This window comes from Cryptotermes secundus, unplaced genomic scaffold (assembly GCF_002891405.2).
Source record: "Cryptotermes secundus unplaced genomic scaffold, Csec_1.0 scaffold873, whole genome shotgun sequence".
NCBI lineage: Eukaryota > Metazoa > Arthropoda > Insecta > Blattodea > Kalotermitidae > Cryptotermes > Cryptotermes secundus.
In genome coordinates, this window is record NW_019739229.1 from 712,034 (window position 1) to 724,414 (window position 12,381).

Sequence of the window (12,381 nt, forward strand, 5' to 3'; positions counted from 1 at the left end):
TATTATTATTATTATTATTATTATTATTATTGTAAGTTTATCTTGGTAACGCAACAGTAAAGAATCGGTTTGTGATTTGAGAACTCGATTTATTCGATAATTTCCACGTCGTAACTGCAATTCGTTTATTACACTAACACATCAACTTTTGGACAGCCTTGAACGAGGTCTTCCTGACCAATCTCCTCGAACAGTGTTCACTGCTCCCTATATAGGCTCGGCACGGACTACACACAGAAAACACATTGCTGCTTAGCAACGGATGTCATGTCAGGCGTGTCCACCCCTGCATTTCATAGCAATGGACGCCCTATTTTTGCACATTCGTTGTTGTGATGTGTATTTACCGGTCCGTTACGTAGCACCGGGCGCCCTTCTATTTTTGGATGCTCGTCGGTTGGAACATGTTTACGTATTTGTCTCCTAGAAACGTATCAATCTGTCACAATAATAAACGCCTTGCTGAAAGCATACGCACCATTATTATTTGAAATTTGGCTTTTCTTATAACATACAGTCATACTATAGTCATAGTAGACAAATTACGTCACGTCAGAACAGAAACAAACAGCATTTCAGAGTCAGTAAAAATACGAATATATGTATATATAAACACAGTGCCCCCCAAATATTCTACTCGATTCCTCGGAAGGCAGATTGTAAGGCCAAGACGACCTAACTGACAGTAATAATAACCTGGTCTTGGGCCCCAGGTGGGGACTTCACACCAAGACAGACTTGCCGACTGACTGTCGGTCGTAACATAACTTTGACGGTTTCAGTTAATGATGAGATAGGCGACAGCCAGCGAGGACGCGAAACCGTGAACACGGGAGAGCTGTTACCAGACAGCCGGTGAACACACATCAGACTGAGAACACTTAAGTGTGTGCTGTAATGAATTGCAGAGTGTGAATTTGTGACAGCCCTGTAGATACTTGTAGTTAACGGCCGCACCATAGCTCGCTGGCTTCCCACCGCGGCGGCCCGGGTTCAATCCCGGTTCTGGTCAAGTGGGATTTGTGGTGGACAAAGTGGCGCTGGGGCGGGTTTTCACCAAGTACTTCGGTTCCCCTGCAAATCTTTATCCCAGCAAATTCTCCACCGTCGTAATCACTCGGGGCAGGTACAATAGGCCAATCAGTGACCGCCGTGCCGAGTGGACCAAGTTTGATTCCACCCCCCCCCTAAGCGAATTAAAAAAAAAGACTTGTTTCGAACTACACGGTGATACAACCCAGGAGAGCGTCAGCTTGCCTCCTGATTCATCTGACGTCATGCTTGGCTCAAGCTTCAACCCTGAAGACAGAGGTCATGCGTTTCTCCGAACTACACGACGTTACAACAGAATTTTCATGTTCTTTTTCTATTCAAGACGTTGTGTTGCGTTATCAGAATTAATTATGATTCGGTATACGCGAGGGCTTTCAATCCCTGTCAGAAGGATAACAGACAGACTGACAAAATAAAATGAGACCTTTCAGATACGCTAATAGTTGTTCAGCTACTCAGGAAGTTTGTTCTGTTTATGGAACCGGAAGATTGATTACGGTTTGAAAGCGACAAACCGTTCGCCTCTATCCGGAGACAGGAACAATCATTCTATATAACTGCTCCTCAATTTTATAAGAATGATTTTAATATTATCCTCCCCTGTACACCTAGGTAAGTGTGTGGAAAGTACAAGTGATCAATGAGCTTGAGAAGTGGCGACTACTGCACATCAGGGCGGACGCCTTTCTGTCGCCTGTTCACATTTTGTGGCCCCCATCAAACTGAACGGCAGCGAGTGTTCGTACCAGTTTCAAGGAAATACAATGTTTCATTGTAATCCATCCGCAATGCCGCAAAGTAATGACAGGAAACAGATTCAGTGTGCGTTGTGAGTCCGAACTGAACGGTTTCCACACATTGTTTGTGGATATTGTTAATTACCGTAATTCGTAATCGATAGTTTTCTTCAATTATTTGCAAAATACTGTTTATGAATGTCATAGCTTTTCAGATTACTATGAAATGGTTAACTGTAGCATAGCCAGTGCAAAGCATTGGTAATGATAGTCATTACATATGTAATAATCAATTATGGTGTCATTAATATTCAACTGTGGCACGATTAATGTTTAGCAGTGGTGTCGTTAATATTTAACAGTGGATCACCCATGTTTATCTCTGACATGAATTTAACATAACTTAATTAATATTTATCTGTGACATAACGAATATTTAAAGGTGACGTGGTATATTTGGCATTGCTGGAATTTGGCTAAACTGTTAATATTGTTTAAATATGACATTATTAACAAATTTTCTATGCAGTTCTTAATGTTTACTTATAAGTAGAATGTAAAGCTCTCCCTGTAACGGCCGTGGAGGCCGATATGTTTGTGAGACGTCGAGGATCCCACATTTTTTAGACAATCGGCTCATAGATGGCGGTGAAGTCAGCCTTACGCGCCGCCCGCCCTTTACCACCCAGGTAGATTCCTGGTTCTCATTTCTGTTAGAAGCTGAGTCAAGCCCAGGGCCATAGTGCGGCTGGAAGGGTTAGGCAAATTGAAAAGTCCGGCCACCTCATCATCGGGACTCGAACCTTTCACCTTGTAGCATAATGTCTCAACCAACTACGCTACCGCGAACTCCTAATGTTTGCTTATAGTGTTATTAATATTGTAACATTTATAGATAGGCAACGGCTCGGCAAATACATTTCCTAGGTAACACAGACGATTATAGAACTTCGGTTACTAGGGCTTTGATAACACGCAGTGTAACTTTAACTGACTGAGAGCGATGTCCACTACAACGAACCGTTCAAGGCACAGTAACGGCTAAGAACTCAATTACTGTACTGTAGAAAAAGCTGACTTATATACGTTTCGCCGGAACGTTATAACAGAAGAGTTTGCCATAGTCATTAATTATTCCCATGTGGAGGAGGAGTCGAATACCTCCACCGTATCCCTGCGGGTCACAGGGGGCGACGAAAAGGAAGTCTCGAAACTGAGACAGTAAAATAGCATCCTTAATCCCAAGGGACTCGGACCCGTGAATAACTGCGCTGGCGAGGACCAACTGCAATTCTAAATGACAGACCCGGCCTCTCGTCAGAGAGAGCGTCCCACATCAACAAACGTTCAATTGTCTGACGGTAATAAAAATCTGGCTCTAAGCCCCAGATGGGTGCTTTATTCCAAGAGAGACTGACGGACGGACCGTCGGTCGTAACGTAAGACTCTACTCGAATTAATTAATTGTGGAATTGCGGAATTACGGGATTACTTAATTAAGGACTTGCGGTATTTGACTTGGCTTCGTACAGATTTAAATTAACCAGTTCGTTCCAGAAGCATCCAAGTTGAAATGTTGACTACTTTACTTTATGTGTTATTGTGCCACTGATCTTTTGAAGCGTTATAATTATTTGTAGTTATGACTGGTGACTGACCAATAAATCGAGTCATCTTTTCGGAACTCATTATTATACACGTAATCAGGATATGTGACAGTATTTAAATTCGAGGACTCTGGGACCCAAATTTAACATAACTGTGGAATGAACTTTCCTTGTTTCTGATATCATTAATATTTTATTGAAGTGCCATTGACACTCAGTTGCAGTAGCGATGATATGGACAGTGGTATGGCTTTCATTTATTTTTGGAGTCATTAATATTTAACTGCGTTATCATCACATGTGAATGACGCAACTAGCGTTTAATTGCAACGTCTCTGATGTTTAATTGTACCATCATTAATAATCAAGCATGGCATTACTAATGTTTACGTGTAACATGACCAGTTTAAATATGATTTCACAAATGTTCCCTGTCTTACTAATTAGTACAGAATGAGGTAATTACGACGGATTGACTAATGAGAGGAGATGGAAGGTAACTCTGGCTCCGTGCCATGCCCTGAAGACGTGTAGGGGCATGAGAACTAAACGCCACATATTCTCTTAGGTCAGCTTCATAGTTCATGTTATCAACACTTAACAGTTATACATGACACCCCCTTCCATACTCAGTCTTATCTAGCAGCAGGAAAGAAGGCACCGGTTAGATTAAACAGCTAGCGATATTTCACATTCATTTAAGAATAGCCAAAGCGGCGGAAATCAAGAATAGTGGAGCTGTACCTACACTCCTCCACACGTCTTCATGGCATGGTGCTTCGTTAATTAAACACAGAGACAACTTTTCTTTTCACCTGTCCCTGTCTTCGCCCTAACTTCGTTTGTTAGTTACGATGTGAAAGCCGAAACCGTCGCTTTCTGTTCGATGTTATTTGAGGACTTGTTTTCTGATCCTTTAGTCATTCATTTTTTGAAAGTATTTAACAATTTCTGTGTTTGTGGAGTATATCTTCTGGAAAGAAAACTCTGATTTCTTCAGAAACTTCTCTCCCTACACACCCCTGTGTTCGCTAGAACCGTGTGGTTGCACGTAACACTATTGCAAATAAGTTTGCCAGACATCTGTTTTACGAGATAACGACAAAGTTGCAAAATCCACAAGTATCTAAATAAGCACTCACCGAAACTTCGATGTTTTAGAGGATAAGTTCAGAATTTCATTTGTTCATGTTGATGGAGGACCGCCTCTGTGGTCTAGTGGTCTGAGTTCCTGGCTACAGATCCAGAGATCCGGGTTCGATTCCCTGCGCTACGAGTTTTTCTGAGAAGTAGTGGGTCTGGCACAGGGTCCACTCAGCCTCGTGAGGATAACTGAGGAGCTATTTCAAGGATATAGCGGCTCCGGTCTAGAAAATCGAGATTAACGGCCATGGGGATTCCTTGCGCTGACCACGCGACACCCTCTATCCGCTGAAGTTGGCACTAACTTAGCCGACAAGCTGCGATCGCTCGGTCGGTATATTTCGCTTGCGGACTAAAACCACGGAGTTTCTTTTGTTTTGATATTGATGAAGTGAATGTTTTGCTATCAGTGTTCTTGACACTGACATCCTACAACAGGATTGGTGCACGCACATCATTGGACAACTGAAGAACTGGCAGAGTTTATATGCATTGCAAGAGTGAACTAAACCCTAATAGTTGCTATGGATATTGATGACGTGGTTGCTCGGAATGACGAAAGAGAGCAACAGTAGAAATAGGCACGGCCAGGACAAGAAATATCAACTTAACGACGTCCTTTTCAGACGCTCAGCAGAGCTCATATAAAAAGCATACGTGGTCTGGTAACTCTCTTAGTTTTCACATATGTTCCTTTTTACTCCAAAATAAAGACCGTGTTGACATTCCCGTCTTTTGTCATGATTAAGTAAGTTACTGGCGATCCTTAGTCGTGCCGTCGACTCAACCAACAAAGTCCCAAGACTTGTTTTTTTTTTTTTTTCATTTAATCTTTTTATGAAAGAAATGCAATTTACGGCCCTGACATGAAGCAGTTTGTAATATACATTAACACCAAATATACACACAGAGGTATTGGGTTTTTGGACTTTATCCATCGTCCTGGTTTTAAGATAACTAAGAAAAACACTACGTTTCGGAAACTGGATCTGTTTCCTTCCTCAGGTGAGGGAAAGCACCTATTCTGTTGGGTTCCTTAGAAAGAGCTAGCCTCTATACACAGAGATACTGGTCCAGTGATTGAGGCTAGCTCTTTCTACGGGACCCAGCAGAATAGGTGTTTTCCCTCACCTGAGGACGGAAACAGATCCAGTTTCCGAAACGTCGTGTTTTTCTTAGTTATCTTAAAACCGGGACGATGGATAAAGTCCGAAAACCCGATATTTCTGTGTGTTTACACCATCGTCAGAATCCTATAGTAACTACCAAATATACACCTTTTCGTGTCTATGATGCTGAAACTGCTGCAATACATTCCAGCATCTTGCTATCATCATAGAAAACACATTCGTTTGCCAAGCAATGGATATGTGCTAACCACATAGAAAACACTGCTTCATCAAATTTTGTATTTACAGGGAGTTTCATAAGAACTGATTTTTCCAAGTCGTTCCCCAGTAACGGGTCTACATGTCACAATATTGCTTTTCTTCATCCATTTTCCGCTTGTGATGCCTCTTTCTCCTCATTTCCTTCAACATCATATTCTTTTGTACTCCTTATGGTTTTCATCTCGCTCCGTTCCCTTCTCCTCAGAGCAAACTTGTGGAAGAGGTGCCGCTGCGGGACATGTGTGGCGTGGCGGGAGTGTCAGCTGGGACACGACTGTTTTGGCTGATCTTTTTCGTTGTTTACCTCAGTCCCTCCAGGCAAATGCCGGAATAGTACCTAAAATTAGGCACCTTCCTTTCACATTATTTCAAATTTGTTGTTCAGTTGTCCTACCTGAGCTACTGATATTTTCTTTAATGAAACCATTAAGTGTACAACCCTCGTGCTTCCTGTCCTCTGTTTCTGCAGCTTGTGTCCTTATTTCGCCTTCTGCTTACCCATCTCGCCTTGCCTTCAGGCTCTCAATTAATCAACAACTTATTGTCACGTGTATTAGTGACTAGAGAGAGTGTGTGAATTTGTAAATAAATTTATTGACCACTCAGAGGTCGTAGCTACAAATAACTAAAACACTATTGCCGATCTCCACACTACAAATCGCTCCACAGTAAGTCTTCTCAGCCTTCATCCACTAGTCTGTACTTTGTAACCCCTCCCCACAATGGCTGATCCTCTGCAGTGTTTTCACTAGACGTTTCCTGGTAACGAATATTAGCAATGGAGATTCGATGATTAACACTGCACAATTGAACCCTCGACTGCACTGCAGCGCTATTTGTCTTCAACATAACTCATCGGCACATAATACACAGAAAACACAGACCATATTGTTTACGTGGCGTATTTACCACACTGTTACACAACAATGGAAATTATTACATTGTTGATTGCGTATTTGTTGCCGCGGGAATGTGTTTCTTGAGTCGTTGCCTAGTAACGAACATCTATTCTGCCTTCAATATTCCGATTTTCGGGCATCATGTCACACTATTATGAAAAGGAAGAATTCATGTAGAAATAAAATGGTCACTGATGCCTGCCATCTCTGTCCCTTCTGATGATCCTCAGGAGACTATCGTGGATTACGGAAGTGATAGTCTGGCAGATGTCGCACAGCATTCTCTCCCCCGTTTTATATAATTCCCTAGGTTTGTATTTTTAGTCTTGTTTATTTACTGCCCCATTTCGTCTCTGTGCCTTTCTTTCTTCCTAAGAATTGAATGGAGTTGTGCTGTCCGTGACCTTGCCGTTGTTTGTCTTTCCACTTGAGCACGCTTTTCGCTCGGGTGATGTATGACCACCTGTTCTCTCTGCCTGAGGCGAACACGGTGTAGTACACGGAAGCATAAGCATATCGAGGCAGTTATAAAAGTGTTGACGAAGTTTCTTGCGCAGTGTCGCTTGAGAGCCCTCTTCAGAACGTTTCCAACAAGACTTCTTCTTCACACCGAACGTGAAACAGATTTATTTGTCAGTAAGGAACTATTCTTTATATCTTACTTGGTGAGTTTTAAGTATACACCAACCCTTAGCAAACGCAGTGTTATGCTTCTTGAAGATGGCTACAGTTAGCCTTAAGGGAAATCAGAGATGAAGAGGGATTGTAGCCGCTGTTACCACTCATGGACTTCTCGTGTAACAAATGGTGGCGCAGGTCCATTTTCTGAGTAGAATTTTTATATTGATCTTTTTATGTTACAAAATCGTATTTCGTAATAGGTGTTTGCCAAAATTTCGGTAGAAACCTTAAATGGGGAACCTGTGTATGGACACATGTTTCTGTCTTTTGGAATATAATGCCATGTATTCTGTTCACACACGTCCTATTTCATTCTGATTTCTTATTTGGCTTTCCCTACAACCACGAAGATGGAGGCGACATGTTCCTCCGAAACTTCACTCGAATTTCACCGGAATACATGACGTTATGTCCCAGAAGATTAGAGCTTTTCATGACCAGATTATTTAGAACCTCATGTCTTTGTATATTCGCTTATCTCGCTGTTGTTGCCTAGTAACGGCTTTACACTCTACAATATGATCATTCTTTTGAAGTGACATGACAGAAAGTTCATTTACTTGTATCATGTGATATGGTGCATTACCAGTTACAAATAATTACCAATTGACACTGGGAATACAATTTCCTTGCGATCGTTTTTTAATCTGTAGTATTCACATTATCGGGATGGTCATCCGGTTCGGTTTGGAATCATAAATCAGTTCTGACCCACTTATGGATACCATGTCTGTCTCCCCCTGCATGAACAACTACAGCCCTCTGTCGTGATCGCTGTTTACCGTTACACACGGACCTGTGTCCTGCTACCAACACTTCTTCACTGTGTGTTGCATATGGCCTAAATAAAGCCAGTTTATTGTGCCTGTTCCCACTTCTTACTAGCGTTCTCGGCTTTGTCGAATTGCGAGCAATGCTGTCTTTATCTTTCCAATAAAGGAAATCACTTTTACTTTTATCCGAGAACGTTCTTTTCTCCCCTGAACCTAACTCTCATTTCTTATGAGGATGAGAAATCTGCGAAAAGTGGGGATTTCTTAGTTCACCTCAGCATTCAAAAAACATTTCTACACACAACATATTTTGAAAACCGTCCAGTTATTCTGCATCTCTCACGCCGAAGTTTTTATTACCGTGATGTTTTGTAACTTGGGAATACTGTCTTGTCATACATACAAATTGAATACAATATCCCCCCCCCCTTTTCTGATCAAGTTTTCTTTCCTTTAGCCCTGTCATAACAGTTAGACAACACGGGGACGCTTCAAGCACTACTTGAATGCGAAGGTATAGCTGTGAGTTGAGGTGAAGGTGCTTACAAGTGCGCTAATCAACTTTCGGCAGAACTCTCGCGAAATGATGTAACTTGCAGTACAGAAGCTGGCACATAACTTGCCATCAAGAGGCCCTGAGAGGAGGCCTCGATATTTTTGCTCTCAGGTATAACAGCGTCTTAATTGGGCGCAGTCCTGTCTACATGATGTGAAGGAAGGTTAATCGGGTTGATTGATGCAGAGGAAGGATTGTTATAATCACAGATAATAGGCATGAAGCGACTGTGGCTCACATTCACAGAACGTAACGCTTCTGTCTGAGAATATCGGCGTGGACTTCACATGGACACCAGCGAGAGGAGTCTGTGTATGAGCAGGGACTTTGAAAAGGGTTTGATGAAAGTGTAACAAGGGCACGCGGTAGCGTAGTTGGTTTAGGCCCTATGCTAGGAGCCGGAAGGCCGTGGGATCGAGTTCCGATGCGGTAGACTTTTTCAATTTACCTAATCCTTCCAGCCGCACTATGGCCCTGGGTTAGACTCAATCTCTAACATAAATGAATACCAGAAATCCTTCTGGGAGGTCGGCCGGAGCATGAGGTTGACAACCTCACCGCCACCTGTGAGCCGATTGTCTAGAGAAAATGTGGGAGCCTCGACGTCTCATGACCCTATGGATCTTCATTGTCTGTTACACGGATAACTTTAATAAATCTCTATTACTGATCTACACACTTTACAGTTCATCGTTATGCACACGCTAGGATTCTCAGTCTTAGTCATATTCTGGCAACGGATTTATAGCAGTGTCACCTCAAATCACACATGAAGTCTTTCCACAGCCATAAAGACATATATGGGAGTTGAGATGTAGCTCCACAATTCTTGACCTATGCACTAGATGGAAATGAGGGCTCAGCTCCACGCTCCAGCCGCTTCACCTTCTGTATTCGTTGAGTAAGAGGCTGGGTGGACCCCAAAATCTGCCCGGACGCTATTGAGAAGAGAAACATCTCTCCCCTGCCAGGAATTGAACCCCGGCCGTCCAGGCCGTAGTCCGTTGCTATACCGACAAAGCTATCCCGGCTTTCAGACAAACAACCTTGAGTCAATGGATTAGCTGAGACTGGCATGTCCTCTGCATAAATCCTCATGGCTGCGCCCCTATATAATCTTTATTAAAAATATCATAAACAGATCCGTAATGTGCGTGTTATTGAGTGGGTTGGGGCAGGGTAGTGTATCACACCACGAAACTTTCTTACAGAGCCTGGTCATTGCTGCTTGAGTTAGAAGGCGCAGGTCTGCGGTGGCCTGCTCCTCACCGGACAGCTCAGAACTGGCGCGTGTAAGTCGCCTATTTACAAGATGAAATTGAACCAATATCGGTAATCCTGTTGTTGACAAAAGTGGCATTTGGTGTTTGGGCCCCTAGTATGAATATCGCAATTATACAGAAGATGCCACTAATGTGGGGAGGTGGTTTACAGAAATTACTAAAACTTCATAAAAGTCATTGAAACCACTTTCGAGAAAATTGTTGTTTTTGTGTTATAGGGCTCATTCTGAAGGTCCTCCATTTTCCTAACTTCAGTGCTCACATTCTCTAGATTCAGGGCTCATTCTCAAGATCCCCATGTTTCTAACTTCAGTGCTCACATTCTCCAGATTCAGGGCTCATTCTGAAGGTCCTCCATTTTCCTAACTTCAGTGCTCACATTCTCCAGATTCAGGGCTCATTCTCAAGGTCCCCCATGTTTCTAACTTCAGTGCTCACATTCTCCAGGTACCGACCACTGATGGATAAGCTCTTGAATAGTAAATCCTTCCAACCGTTCAGTGGTAGCCCGGCGCATGTGCGTACAACCATACAAGCAGAGAGACAGGCAGACACACATAAAAACAAATGACGTTCCAAAAAATACGTATTCGTATTTAGGGGCTCTGAAAACGTGTATATACTTCAAAATGTCAGGATTGATTATTTTCGCACTCTTAATCCATTTCTCTGTACAGGTGTCCTTGGAGGGGATAGAATCCGCCATTCTAAACATGGGTCCTATTCCGAACGGTGTCCGAGATACAGCTATTTCACTGTACAGTTCCAAAGTTATTAGTAAGAAAGAGATATCACGTACTGTTTCTAATACCGCTATTTATTGTTCAAGTGACAAAGTTGATAGAGTTTCTGTATCACACAGGTTCTCACAGTATGTTAATATTCTGTCTATTTTAAATATTTCGATAAAACCACAAAAATTGACACCGTCAAATTTGTAATTATTGCCGATAAAATTCACGCGAATGTCTAGGATTCATTGAAGTCTATCATAAGACAAAATTTCATGTTCCTAGCTCCACGTATCAGTTAGTTACTATTACCGAGATAAATAAATATTTTAGCCCGAGTTCCATGTAGTTATTTTACATTCAAAGAAATTTAATAGTTTTCGAACATCTGCTACCGTACTTAGTTTCCGGGGTCTGTAATTCGAAACGCTGTGTTTCCGCCATGTTATTACTTACTGTGCAGTAAATTTCAACATGGATGCTCTATACGTAGAATGCACAAGAAACAATGAGGAGCTGTGATCGGAGGGTGCGAAAACATGAAATTTCAGTGGAAATTACAGTTCAGTATAGCGACAACTGTTTGGGCCAGACCAAAGTTCACGAACGGACAGAAAGACTGAAAAAAATGAAGGCGGATGAGTGGTGATGATGATGATGCAGGGCCATCGGTTCTGACATCTGTTGAGGTTAGGGTAACGATATATCGTTCAGCGCATCTGAAGCTGCATCGAAATCAGCAAGAAGCTTGGAAAGGAGCGGAGAAGAGTGTCACAATCTTTCATACCGATGTAATCAGCAAACCTGGATATCCAGGATACCGCGACCAAACATGTTGAAATATATAGAAAAATACATAGGCTATATAAAGTATGGAATACGCCTTCTACACAACAACAATCAGTATTAAAAACAAAGAAGACACTACTGCATCAACATTTGCTTGTATTATGTTTATTAGAGACGCCGGTCACGGTAGCCGAGCGGTCTAAGGCATGCACTGTCTTCGCTCGCTCGGAAGCCGAAATCGTGGGTTCGAATCCCACTCAGGGCATGGATGTTTGTGTGCGTTTTTCTGTGTTTGTCTACATGTAGAGGCCTTGCGACGAGCTGATCACTCGCCCAAGGAGTCCTACCGAATGTGTAAGATCTAGAAAACCGAAGTGAAACGGAGAGTTTCATGGAGGTAGGCCTAGGCCCAAAATGGGGCTGTAGCGCCACAGGAAAAATGTTTTAAGAGACACAACATGTTTCGACCCTTTCACGGCTCATCATCAGGCGTACATAGCACCAGTCTAAGCTGTTGATTTGCAATACATGTCTGTGTGTGGTTTTACATTACGGTCTGCTCGATTGTGGCGCCGCGTGGTCTTGTCTGTAAATATACACCTTCTGGAGGAAATGCTGCCTCTATGTACAGAGTGGAAGTCAGTGGAATGAGGTGCGGTCAGTACGTATATGAAGATTAAGTAGAAGGTGGTCAGTGAATTTCATGGGAAGGGAACTTCGAGCTTAAAGATAGAGGCT

General features: G+C 42.4%; 1 protein-coding gene across 5 annotated transcripts in view; it reads left to right on the forward strand.

Moving 5' to 3' along the window:
- LOC111871803 (peroxidasin) overlaps positions 1-12,381 on the forward strand; it is a 735,056-nt gene that overhangs the window by 297,028 nt on the left and 425,647 nt on the right. Inside the window, exon 1 of one of the 5 annotated variants that reach the window (XM_023865162.2) lies at positions 7,395-7,495. The exons of the other annotated variants lie outside the window; for them this stretch is intronic. The gene's annotated coding sequence lies outside the window, so the exon portion shown is untranslated. Of the gene's footprint in view, positions 1-7,394; positions 7,496-12,381 lie in introns of those variants that run through there. 5 annotated transcript variants of the gene reach the window in all.